The 13,857-nt window shown below is 41.7% G+C and overlaps 1 long non-coding RNA gene across 1 annotated transcript in view; it reads right to left on the bottom strand.

The window, feature by feature from the left end:
- LOC109318808 overlaps positions 1–13,630 on the bottom strand; it is a 26,511-nt gene extending 12,881 nt beyond the window's left edge. The window contains exon 1 of the long non-coding RNA XR_002103325.1: positions 13,573–13,630. This is a non-coding gene — a long non-coding RNA (uncharacterized LOC109318808). The remainder of the gene's footprint in view (positions 1–13,572) is intronic.
- Positions 13,631–13,857: the final 227 nt, after the last annotated feature.

The raw sequence follows: 13,857 nt of genomic DNA, 5'->3' as shown, positions 1-13,857 counted from the left end.
CAAATTAGTCAGGCAGGCGGAGGGGGGTGGCCCAGGCCCAATCCAGCCATGCAGCGGCTTGGGATTTTGGCAGGTGGGGGGGGGGGTGGCAAAATTAACTGCCACTGCTCCCCCTCTTTCCCCCTCCCCACCAAATTTCCCAACCCTTCAGGAGTCCCACAGACCCTGCAGTATGCATTTGGCCCACAGGCCACAAGTTGAGCACCACTGATTTAAAGTAAGCTGTGTGATTCTAGACCAGGTGCAGTGAACATTAGTACACAACCCGAGAGAGAGCTTTTTGGCCAAGTGTTGGCAGAAAGAGACATAAAGTAGTGACATGATTCTTTTTCTGTAAAAAAAGGGTGGTAGAGACATTATCTTTTTTGTCCGTTTCTTGGAACTGATCTTAAATAGACTGAAAGTTCGATATTTAAGCAGACAGTGTCATCTATTAAAAAGTTACCTTTGTCAGTTGTGCTGTTTCTTAGTTTGATATTTGAATCCTAAAAACTCCTCCTTCAGAACTTAAAATAAATATTTGTAATTATAGCTATTTAAAATATTTTCTCAGTGAAAATTTTTTAAAGGTTTTGCGCTACTTCATGGTCAGGGCGGCTAGGATCTGGAACCAACTTCCAAGAGAAGCGGTGCTGGCTCCTACCCTGGGGGTTTTTAACAGGAGGTTGGATGAACATCTTGCTGGGGTCGTTTGACCCCAGTACTCTTTCCTGCTATGGCAGGGGGTTGGACTAGATGATCTACTCGGGTCCCTTCCGACCCTAGAAACTATGAAACTATATTAACTTTAAAAGCTGGAGTTGCATAATAGACTAGAACAATAAAATTAAATATTTTTCATGTTTTTCTCTTGTCCAGGATATAAATACTTGTAGAACAAGAAGGCAATTTAATTGTTCACTTTGGCATATTAAAACTTTATTGAATACGATCCAGACTTTGAAGAAACGGTCACATTACAAAACTGCCACAAAGCTTGCCCTGCTCAAGGGATAATAGTCTTAAATCTCACTGTACATTTGTTTTGTAGAGCCTGCAAGGGTTTGATAATCAACGGTTATAGAACTAGTAAGCTTGAAATCGCTGGATCGAGTCCCACAATCATTTGTGCCCACAATCATTTCCACATGATGACTTTTCCATGACAAATCAAATGAATCTACATAACCAAAACCAGCACCACAAAGGGCCTTAGTGGCATTGATCTCAGCCAAAAGGCCATGCCGGACCGAATTATGAAAGAGAAATTATATTCTTACGTATGAAGTGGGGCACTTTAGTGGAGCAGTGTGGAGACTCTTGTAGTGAGTAAACTGTGGCTTGCTCTCTGGGCAGAAGATTTCTAGTGTCAGTCTGTTATCGCGTACAGGAACCACAGTTCACTGTTTGGGGGATGTGTCTCTGACTTGGGGGTAAAAAACAGATACTAGATTTGCTAGACGTATTTTGGTATCTGATTTTTTAATTTTTGGCAGTAGTGCCTTGTTCCCAGGAAAGGTGCTTTCTGGTACCTGCTCACTTTAAATCTAAAAACTCCCAATTCACATAGTGTTGCATGAGGCACATGGCTTGCTGAATAATAAAGCCATATCCTATCTCCTACCATCTGGAAGGCTGCATACGTGTACCTAGGAGCAGGGTCTGGTCTGTTACCTGCTTTTTATTCAGCATTAGACTGGTTGATTTGTGTGATAGTAAGTGCTAAAGACACTCTGACTTTCATAGGTACTAAGCTCAGCTGGAATAGTGATGGCTACCCTGTAAGTTGAACCTTTTAGCTTGTGTTTTTAATTAAGTCACAGTTAGGCTACCCAAAGGGATGGTCAAATGCTGAAAATGCCATGGCTTATTTCTCTGGAAGAGAAGTAGAATGGATGCATAATACATAGTATTTACTCCAGAACAGAAATGCTGTTCTCCAGTACTGTGTTCTCTAAGGAAGTCAGAAGTAAAATGACGCCAGAGAAATTTACCCTGCTGTGTGTGTTGTGTGTCCCCAGTCCATGTCAACTGAACCCTTTGGTAACCATTTCCTCAAGGCAGCAGGGTTCCCCCCATTTGCAAGTAGGTTTGCAAGCTGGTTCCCCCATTGTCTAGTGGCCAAGAGCTGCAATAGTGCTTGCTTCAGGCAGCCAGTCTGGGATAGCTGGTCATGCGTCTGCTCCTTACTGCAAGGTAGATTTATTGCAGAATAAAATCCAGAGTAAATGATGTGGTAGCACTTGAGCTGCATGCTATAGCCTATATCTTTAGAACACTGCACAATGACTAAATATATCTAAATATATTTCATATGCCCTTTGTTCAGTTTCTTTAGCTAGCACTTGAGTTCATGGCTTCATGCGATGAGGATGGTGACTCTCAGTATCTGTTTAAAAAGAGGGTATAGATAGTCTCAGAATATGATCTAGGTGTAACCAGTACCTGCTTGAGTGTGTAGCAAGCTAGAAACAATCTCTCCAAGAGTTGTGAACTCCTCTATTCATCTCAGTTCTGCAGTCTGCTGTTCCATCCTCCTACCCAGGTATATACACCCGCTTCCAGCTCAAGGCTGCTGTGTGTGTGGTCTTCACTGCAGCCTGCCATCTCTGATGGTATAGAGCAGTGTTTCTCAACCTGTGGGTTGTAGCCCAAAAGTGGGTCACAAAAATATATGAAAGGGTTGCAAACAAACTTTAAAAATGGGCAAACTTTCAAAATGGATTCTCTTTTAAAGGAGAAAAACGTGGCTCCAGCCTCCAAGGGGCTGCCTGAAGCTGCTTGTGGCCCCCCCTACCCCACACACTGGGGGGCTGGGGCGGGTGGAAGCCTGTCGGGAGTGAGCAGCACAGGGTCAGGACTGGCCATCGATGTTTACAAATGGGTCCTGGTACAAAAAAAGGTTGAGAACCACTGGTATAGAGCACCTCATATAGAGCTCTTTTCTCTGGTGGGTGGGGACTGAGACTTTTATCCTCAAACCAGCCATGGGCTACCTGAAGAGTGGAAGTGGCAGTCCATGGAAATGGGAAGATTCCAGCCTGTCAAGAGAGAAGCAGTGCCAGTTCCTCCAGGAGACATCTCCTGCATCTTTCACTCCTCCAAGAAAGAGTAGAGCAATTAATAGGGAGAGAGCTGAGGCACAGGGGAGGAGCCTTGGGGATGCCCAGGGCCCCACATTGCCTAAGTCTGCCTTTGTAGTAGATAAAAATGGAGAGAGAGTGTGCCACATCCCTGGCCTTCCACCCTGGTTTTACTCCACTGATCTAATTAGTCAAAGGTAGACGAGGATTTTCTTTCAAGAGTGGAGTTGTACACCACTGCCTAAAAGCAGCTTTCACTCCCCTTTGCATCATAACTCGGCACTGAGTCCATCTTAAGTCTTTTTTTCTCCCTCTCCCCATCCACAGGTAGAGCCAAGCCCTTTAGTCTTGTGGGAGTTTTGCCCACCTGGATATAAATTGATAAAGGGCCCTCAAGAGATGGTTTGTGTGTTTTCCCTTCAGGATGATTTGTGAATAGGTTTGTATAAGGAAAAGTTTTGTGTATAAGAATGCAAACTCCTAGGTTCAGCCTGGCACATAATTTGCAGCACCTTTAAAAATACAGCTTGACCCTTAGCTGACCCATGGCATGATAAATTGACACCAGAAGGTGCCCTATACTGCCTTAATTCCTGTGAAGTTAACACACTTCCCTTCTGTGGTGGTTGCAGTGAAACAAAATACAGATTAAGAAAGCATGTTAATGCTTTTATCTCTTCTGGGAGCTGTGCATCTTATCTTAGTTTGTACATGGCTTCAGGAAGCATTGTTGGTTTTGTGTCTTGCTTAGCTTTGATTTTCATCCCTGGCTTGCACTCCCTTGGGTCCCTAAGCTATTCCTTTCACAGTCCTTTCAGCAAAACTGAGCCCAGGATCAGGTCACTGCCTTTTCCACAGGTTCACTGCACTTAGAGACCAAAGGCCAGATCCAAAAAAAAAAAAAAAAAAGGGGGGGGGGACACGACGGGGACTTGGTTTCTAAAATGGGAAGATTTCAGGTACCTACATCCAAAATTGTGATCCAAAACACAGCCATCAATGGCTGCCTGTCCCTGGAGGTACATAATCTGACTTGGTACCTGAAAGTCCCCTAGGTGCTCGCAGTTCTGCCTTCCTGCATGCCCACACTATCCCAGTCTCAGGACCTACATCCTAAGCCCCACTAGTAGAAACTAGATAGAGATGCATCTAAAATCTCTGAGGAGCTTTTAGTAGGTTTGCTTTGACCACCCCTAATGTACACCAACAGCTTCAAGTTCAGGACAAGGCAGATGCCTACTTCTATTCAAAACCCTGGAGAAGGAGGGGATGGAGCTGAGTTCTCCCCTTCCAAATGAGTGTCCTAATCACTAAGCTGCCTCTTGATGGCTGCACTCTGGCCCAAGAGAAAGCCTGTCCTCAGGAATGGGTGCTGAGGTCTGGATCCAGATCTGGACAGAGGTGTCTCCCTCACAGCCATGACCCAAATACGTAGACTCTGGCAGTCATTGTGCTAGAGGCAACATCTTTTATTAGACCAGACAGTTGGTCTAGTAAAAGAGATCACCTCTAGCACACTGACTGCTTGTATTTTTAGACCAACACAGCTACAACCTTTACCCCTAAACTCTGGCAGGGCAGGAGTTTGGATATTACTCCTCTGCTTAGTGTTTCCTGGTGGCTTGTTCTAGACAGCTTCCTGCTCAAAATGCAGGGCGTTTGGATCACCCTTCTGAACCACCTAATTCTCTGCATGCACTGTATTGGGAGCATAGACGCAGGGTGTCGAGATCCATTCGGATGGCCAGGCACCTAAATATGAGGCATTGCAGTTCCTAACTTATAAGCACCTAACGTTTTTGGATGTAGCTGCAGGTCCCTTCTCTAACTATTGCTCTTGTGGGCAGCATGTTCAGGGGCCTACTATCCTTATTCCTGCCTCCAATAGCCTGAGAGGGATCCATATGGCCCCAAACTTCCTTCAAGCTCTTCAGTATGTGGCCAGTTGACCCTTCCCACACTTTTTGGGCTGGATGATTAGGCCCACTCCTCTCTGGCAGGTTGTGCCCCTTTTCTCTGTTAAGACTAAATTAGGCTTCTAGGCCCTTACCAGAAAAATACAAATAAAGATAATTCAAGATAAGATCATACACTGGTCAGTCCCCAGTGCTGCACAGATTTTGCAAAGGGCTCAGCTAGCTCCTTGCTTAAACTAAGAAGCCACTCACTGTGAAGTACTCAGGAGTTTGTTGGATTAAACCTTTAGACTGTTGCTCATTGTGTAAGGGAACCATCACTTTGTCGAATGCAGCACTAAACATTTACTAATGTAAAACAGACACTGGAAATCTAAGAGAACTGTGAAACAAGTTATTTTAACTTATTTCCATCTCCTTCACACACACATGCATGCACAAAACCCAAGAACTGTTCCCATCAGATGAGCAGCAAGCTAAATTTCATGGTTCAAAACTAACCGTCTACTGTGGCCCCGGGGCTGTTTCATATCAGACCATATGCCATCTCATAACTGTAAAACTTCGGCAAGAAGCTAACGTTAACTTTTAGATATAGTAAACAAGAGGTAACACTACAAAAGCAGATTAAATAAATTAGTCCTAAGATATCAAACTGAGCTTATGGTTTTCTGTTGGTTTTTGTTTTCTTTTTCCTTCCATTGCTTATTGCATTTTAGTACAAGTGAGAAGTTGTGCTGTCTGTGAGATCTTCTTTATTGCTCACTAGTATCCATTTTATTGTAAACCAACTACTGCAAAATCTCACTTATTTTATTTAAACTTCAGTTCTGAAGTAGAAATTGCAGAACCCGTTATTAACAGTCATAAAATAAAGGATTATTTCTTGGTCACTACTAGGTGGAATTTTACAAATATGTCAATAAATGGGGTGCGTTGGATTTTCTTGCGTGGCTCTGCCATTTGCACTGGAAAAGCCAACTCCATGTGGCGTGCTAGATATGTTAAATACAAAGGTCATCTTGCAGCACATCAAGCTTCCTCAGTAAAAACGATGGATAATGGTACCCAAATATCATTATCATGGACATTCTTCACGTTTCTATTTGAGTATCATGAAGATAAATGGAGTGAGTCAAAACTAAGAAAAACCTATACTACAAAATGAGATAAGTCCTCAATACTGCTCACTGGTATTCTCTTCCTTGCTCAGTTACTTCAAGAGTCAAATCTGAGTTACTTCTGGTGTAAGTGAAAAGAGTGGGGAAATGTCACTCGTCCAACTGTTATACACTAGTGTGAATAAGCGATCGTGTGTAAGCAAATTACTTCAAAGCTTTCTAGGGACACTGGACATAAAATACCCCATTGTGCACTGCCTGGGATGTTTGAAGGCATGTACAGAGCAACTTAAGTGCCAAACTTCCATTGATTTCAGGAGTTTGGTACAGTGGGTAAAGGCATTAGGCACCTGTTCGCACCCTTAGTCCCTGGATACCTTTGAAAAGGTGGCTTGAGTGTCAAGCTCCCATTGACTGCTTTCCACATCAGAGTCCCATTGTGGTTTGCTACCAAGCTGTGCAGTGCCTAGTTTACTTTGTCTACAACACTTCAAAGGACTGATAGGCTGATGACTTCAACCAGTTGCAGATTCACAGAAGTTTAGGGCTGGAAGGGACCTCATGAAATCATCAGGTCCAGTCGCCCTGCTCTGGGCTGGCAAGATTGCTGGGGGTCAAATAGTTTAATTTTAAAATGTTGATTTAACCTTGACAATCAGTTTCTTTTTTGTACTTACCTTTTCACTTTCTTGCTTGCTTTCTAATTTTGTTTTCAGTCTTTAGGAAATGTCTTGATATCCTGGTACATTTTTTAAGTGACTTTGCCAATTGTTTGTTAAAAATATTCTTGTAGTTTATAAACCAAATGGCAGCAAATCAAAATGAGTGATAGGAGAAAAAATCCATGTATTGTTTTAATAAGTTTAGCTGAACACAATACAAAGAGTAAGGGAAACAAAGAGTAATGCTTTAAGTCAGCAGGGGACAACATTTTGGCAGGCATGGAATAAATTAGCCCTCCACTCTTCCCAAGTGCCACTCCAGTCCCCTCCCCGTTTCTTATCTGCTGCTCTACTTTCTGCTCCCTGCACTGTATTCCCTGCCCAACCTCCTGCTCTGCTTTCTGCTTCCTCCCTGTTACTTGCTACCTCATCTCCTGCTCTTTCTGTTTCCTGTCCTATTTGCTGCTATGCTATCTGTCCTCCCCACCAATCTGCTGCATGCTATGCACAGAGTGCCGGTGGCACTCGTTCAGCAGGTTCCCCTGCCCCCTCCCCCCACTGTAATTTCTGCTGCTAGTGAAGCCCATTCCAACTCCTGGTACATGAAACAAGAGCTGGATCAGACGTTTAAAGAACAGACTTGCAAAATATAGAAGCAGCTATTAGTAAATGGTAACCTGATGTTCATTGAAATGTATTTATAATACCATAACTCTTTCATTCTGACATTTATATAAAACCACCCATTTCCTAGTTTTTTAAGTGCTGGAACTTTAAAGTATCAAAGTGGCAGCTTCTGTCTGATCCTAAATACAGTTATGAGAAGACGTTACTTCTGAGTGATAGAATAAAAAATCCAGGTAAACTATACAGGTGACTCATTTTGACTTATAATGAGCAAGACCCTTAGCTCTTGTAAATTGTTGCAACTTACTCTGTCGAAGCCCTACTGAACCAATTTGAGTCAGTTAATTATGTCCATAAGTATTGGTCAGATGATTGTGCATGAAAAGTTTGTTTTGAAACCCAGCAGTGTGTTTACTTATACATATCCACTACTACCATCAGATCTAAGAACCTCTCATCTTTAATGATGGGGAAAGTACTACTTTTCCCAATTTACAAGGCACAGGAAGATAAAGAATCATATTTTTAAAAGATCTTTGGATGCCTAAAGAAGCAGATAGGTGCATATCATGGTTTTTTAAAGTTTCCAGGTGCTTAGCTAGTTTCGACACCTGACTGTGACTTGCCTAAAGCCATAAGGGAAGTCTCCTCACTTCTCATTGCACAGTAGGAAGGCTAGCACCCATTCCAAATAACACCAAGCCTATACCCCAGCCAGGTAGGCAGGCAAGCAAGCCTGGCTTCACAGAACAGTTTAAACAGAACAGTCCGAGATATTCTCTGGCATCCCTAAACCAATAAGACTGGATGCCAGGAAGGCTATGAAATGGTGTGATGGAGTGATATATCACTCTAGATAAACCCTGTTTGTATGCTGTCCTTCTAAAGCATCCACTACTGCCACTATCAGAGACCAGTTATAGGGCTAGAATGGACTGCAGGTCTGACTTAATATGGTATGTCTTGTTCTACGTTCACAGCACACACACACTAGGTTTAAGACTTTTGCCTGTGGGAGGTAGTGGGGATTGAATTAAAACTCGGGTGAAAACCTAGGCAGTGACTAGATATGCCCTACGACACATCAGGGAGTGACGTGACACATCTGAGTCTCATCTTAACAAAGTGTGACACATCTGGGTCTCATCTTAACATTGTTCCATTTTTCCTCTCTTGAGACCTTCCAAGTCTTGCTGCTGTCCTCCTGCCCGGGTCACTCAGGACAAGCTAGAAAGATCCCCTTCGGAATGTAAATCTAGGATCTACTCTTGTGTGCATTCCAAAGCCCGTTTGGAAAGCTTGGGAACCAAGAGATCAAAAAATAACTTTTAAATGAAGTACAGCAAGACATAATGTAAACAAGCAAGGTCAATACTCCTTGTTTAAATTGCCTAATGTTTTGTAAATCTTTTAATCCTGAAAGATTTCTCTGTACTGTAAAGCTGCCCAGAACAGGTTGGAAGCCTATAATTTCTTCATAAAACATCAGTAACAAAACAGGCATATTTTTGGTTTTTATAAGTTTGTTTGATTCCTGTTGTACCACGGTCCAAGCTGGGGATTGGCAGGAGTCAAACTTGTTCCTTTTTCAGGATAGCCTTCTTTTATATTTCCATTGTCTTAGTCCTGTTGTGTTTTGCTTATATCAAGCTACTTTTCTCCATTAACACACTTAAATCTAACTTTCATGAGTGACCTCATCTTTGGATTCCTCATTTTAAACACTTCATTTTTCTAGGGTTTACAGCAGGGGTGGGCAAAATGCCACATCCATCTACCAGCTAGACTCCATTTCCCAGCAGCTCCTTCTCACATCGCTGCAGCCAATTTCCATGGAGACCCCAGTAGCAGGGGTGCCATGACAGCCAGGTTTCCCTGGAGACTGGCCCCAGCAGCGCTGGCAGGGCACACGGCTGGATGGGGAACTGCTCCATGCCCGGGGCTGGGATCTTGCAGTGGTCTGGAGCTGGGTCAGAGCTGCAATCTGCTGCCCACATGCCCCAGGCATCCCTTAATAACATTTGCTATTTTTGGACTATGGTATTTTTGGACTTCTGTTTTCTCCATATAGGTATTGGATGCATTTCAATCCTGGCCAGCAGCAACCCTGACTTTTTTAGTCCCAGCCATGAATCAAGCAAGTTGTGTGGTATTTTAGGGATGTGCTGGAATCACTGTATTTTGTGAGACATAATCAGATGATACTTCCCTGGTCATTCTGTTTTGGCTGTCTACACCGGAGTGGGCAACTATCTGGGCCCGTGGGCCATATATTCAGTTTTGGGGAGCTGTTGTGGGCCAGTAAGCACCCCTCTTCCCCTCTCCTCCTGCCTGGCAACAGTTTGGAGTGCACATGCCCTGTGGTTCCTCCCCACCACCGCCACCAGCACCCAGCAGCACCTGGACACACAGCCCCAGCCCCAGCCTTGGCCTGCCCCATTACCGTTCCCATTCCGGACTCACCACCGCCCCAGCGGATCAGCTCTGGACCAGCCAGGACCATGGGGGCTGGCGGCAGCAGCAGCCAGAAGGGGCCACTGATCCCTGGGCTGCCCTGAAATAGAGTCCAGCTGCCCCAGCCCCACTGTGCACTGGGGGCAGCAGGATGCAACATGGGCCAGACAGCACCTGGGCCAGGCAGCGCTGAGGGACCTGCCACAGGCCAGACAAAGTACTTCCATGGGCCAGATCTGGCCTGTAGACCATATTTTGCCCACCCCTGCTCTACACCCTACATTTCTCTCTTGGGACTCCTCATATACTTACAGAGCTCTTTGGAGCACACAGCTATGCAGCACATAGTACTACAGGAGTTCTTTGTGTTATCATGCCATAAATAGCAATAAATGTCTATTGATGAATAAGAACTAATGAAATATGATAGCTCTGCTGGATGAGTCTGCCTCCAGAATTTCTATGGTGTCACAAGGAATATCTCTGTTTAGTAGTAGGACCTAGATCTTCACTTTTTACAAGGGGAAGCTCTGTAACTCCACTCTTAAGAAGTGATGCCCAGGCTTCAAGACCACTCTTTCACTCTCTGATATCTTTTATTAGACCAAGTGTACAAAAAAATCTTTCTCCTCACATATTTCCTGAACCATGATAGCTACTACACCCCAACCCTACTCCTGTAGTGAAAGCATGCACAACTGGGGGAAGGTGGAAATCAGTGTTGAGATACAAAATTTAAACTATACCAGCACTGACTTCGGAGAAAATGGAAGGAATCCAAAATATGCTGAAAATCGTATTAAAGAGAGCCTGTTAATTGTAATGTCATTCATAAGGTCTTCATCATTTCAGACAGCATAAAAATATAGTGCTTGATCCAGGAATCTGTGGAAAATCTAGGTGTTCATATAGAATTCAGAGTCTGTCACCAGTTTGGATCAACTGTTTCTGCATTGGTCAAACAAACCTAATAAAACTAGTCTGGATTATACTAAGTTATCCATGTAGCTGAGGAAGGGTCAAGATTAAAATATAACTTTTTAATACATGGTTATATCAAAGATCTTTTATTGTGATTTTGATTTACTTAATTCTCAGGCTGTTAGGAGAGCTTTGAAGATGGCATGTTCTCATATATCCTAGCCATATTATTCCAAAAAAATGATTAGTGGTTATAAGCAAACATTAATTTACCTTCATCACAAAAGGTCAGTTATTTAAAAAAGAAAAATATACAGTCCCTTTGTTACCTTATTTAAAAATACCCTCAAAAAGTAGTACATTAAGTATTTTTACACAATAAATAATCTACTTCTCTATAAATGTACAAAATTATGCCAAGAGACTGATACAAATGTGATAACTGAAAGATATATTCACTTTTATAGCTATAATAATTTATTTATGAAATATATCTATCTATCTGTATATATAAAAATATATATAATATTTTTTGGCAGAGACCTAATCCTTTCTTGTTTCAAATACTGTCTGTAATCATTGTTTTAAATCTATATATCCATTGTCATAAAGAACTCAAAGTTCAGTAATTTTCACTGCAGTTTTTGTTTTGGTCTCCAACTATTTGCTGATAAAACATAACAATGTCACTTGCTCACAGTTTAACCTATGTGCACAAAGGTTTACATAAAGGTCGAAGAAAAGAATTGGTAATGCCACAAGTTAGGTATTTTCTCCATTTTCTTTTAAATCATCTTAAAGAATAACTTTTGGAAGAGTTATTCTGGCTTATGTCCCACCCTCCCACCAAAAAGAGTCCATACCTGCTGATGAAATAATTTATCCTGCTAAATATCCTGGGTTTGAAAATGTCCTCACTGCCAGTTTCTTGATATTTCCCATAATTCTTCAACTATTCAGTGAAGTGGTTTTAATAAAGAGTTGAAAACAAGGCTTAAAATATCAGCAAAAGGAATGTATGGCACAGTATATTTGGATTTAGGACAGGGAGATGGCCTAGTACTGTAACCTATTCTGAATGCATGATGTTTGGATAAAAGTTTTTTGTCCTAAAATCTTATAGTTTCATCTACAAGAGAAACTTCTGATGACTAATTGGAGTTCTGTTAATCAACTACAGTGTATTTCAAGAGTAGTTGTAGAGCTGCTTCTAGATTGAACTTGCAAGCACAGGAATAATTTGTGCCTTATTTAAGTAACCTATTGAATACTTATGGTATACTATTAACTATATTTTATATTGGTATAAATATTAGCCATTCATATTTATTCTGCATAGATACTGTCACTTAAACATCTGCCAGTAAAGTTACAATATGCTGATTCAGGCTTGCAAACATTAACAAGAGAAGTATTGGTATCTATTTATTCATACTGGAAATTTATACACAGGCAACTCACTTCCTAAATCACCATATTTTTCAATGATAATTGCCTGTAGAAAGCTGCACATGAATTCTTCACACAGACAGCAAGCAATATGTGGAACAGTATGTTCCTAATATATATATATATTAAAAACAGCTAGAAAAATGATTTTCTTGACTCTGCTTGTATTGCTAAAGTTTGGGTGCTCCTTTAAATTTTCTTTAAATGGTGAAATAAATTCCTTGCCAAGATACATGATAAAGATTATCCTGTTCTGTGTGGCTGATGAGACTTTGATCAGAGCAGCATGGAAGAATGCTTCTTCACATTCATTCAGTTTCACGTGCCCTCAGAGTGGCAACAGTAAGGATGTTACATACTGCTGAATTATCCGCTAGCGGCCAGACTGCAGTATTCAGCTTTGTCCATCTCATGGGAGATTTATAGCTTAGATTCTTGCTCCTGGACTTCAGCAAATAAACATTTAACCTTTAAAAAAATGAATTAAAACTGCTGGGTTATACGGTACTCTCTGGAACCTGGTTTTGAGATCTACTTCTTCATGACCCCAGCATATCTGGGCATACAATTATGTCCCTGATTAATTGTGGATGCCACAAATGACATATGAAAGTCTAATTGGATCTGATTTGGAAGCCATCATAAGAATGAGTGCTAATTGGTGACTTCTAATCCAAATACCTTCCTTGATAACAACAGGGGTTCATATAAGAAATTTCTTTTTGGCACATCATTGGTTCTTACAGATGCTGCATTCCAGACCAGAACTGAAAGTGTCTGCCTACATTGGCAGCGAGACTGCATTTCTGAAGGGATGTGTCAATGCCAGGAGTGGATTGGAGAACAGAGCTGGAGACAGTTATGTTAAACCAGATGCTAGGTCCAGTTTAACTCTCCACATCTGGCACATAAACGTTAGTTACTCTCCTTTCTATCCTCTTCTCTATACATTTGTTCCATTTTGTGCCTTGGTGACCTAAATTTTACTGGAACAGGAGATAGGCAAACATGTCCCAAGTTGCTCCAAGGCAAAACAGGAAAAAAAGATGTCTGTCATGATCAGAACTCCACTACAGACACCAAACACGTGACCACTGCAAACAAATCTGCTGTCTTATGGTCTGAAAAGCCTGAATGATGTAACAGCATGATTTTTTGCTGTTTCTGTGAGGAAGGCCTGAATGTTTTTTTACATGTAATCAAAGTTACAAAATAAAACTCTGTGGCCAGATCCTGCTTTTATGTAACCAGAAGCCACTCCACTACTTTGAAGGCCAGAATTTAGCTCTTTGAATGTGCAGAAACCCAAACCAATATTTCCATCCAATATAAAACAGATCAGTGCACATATATACTGTACCTCTGTTCAAAAACTGCACAGCTCCTCTCTGCTATTTAATGAGAGTCTGTTCCTTTCTCTTGTGATGTTCTTCCTCTGTTGTCCTTTTCAGTGACATCTCATTGCTGTGGAAAAGATGAGACATATCTTAGTTTCATCACTGTGCTTAAGTCAGTCATCAATACAGAGCTGCTTTTAGGATGTCAAATGACAAACTTTCCTTAGAAAAGAAGAAAACAGGCACATGTTGAATTTTTTCCTTTGTCAGAAAAGAATGCAACATTAAGTATGCACTGAATTATCCTG

Source organism: Crocodylus porosus, unplaced genomic scaffold (assembly GCF_001723895.1).
Source record: "Crocodylus porosus isolate Cpor-Errol unplaced genomic scaffold, CroPor_comp1, whole genome shotgun sequence".
In the NCBI taxonomy this organism is placed as follows: Eukaryota; Metazoa; Chordata; order Crocodylia; family Crocodylidae; genus Crocodylus; species Crocodylus porosus.
This window is presented reverse-complemented; position numbering and strand designations above follow the sequence as displayed.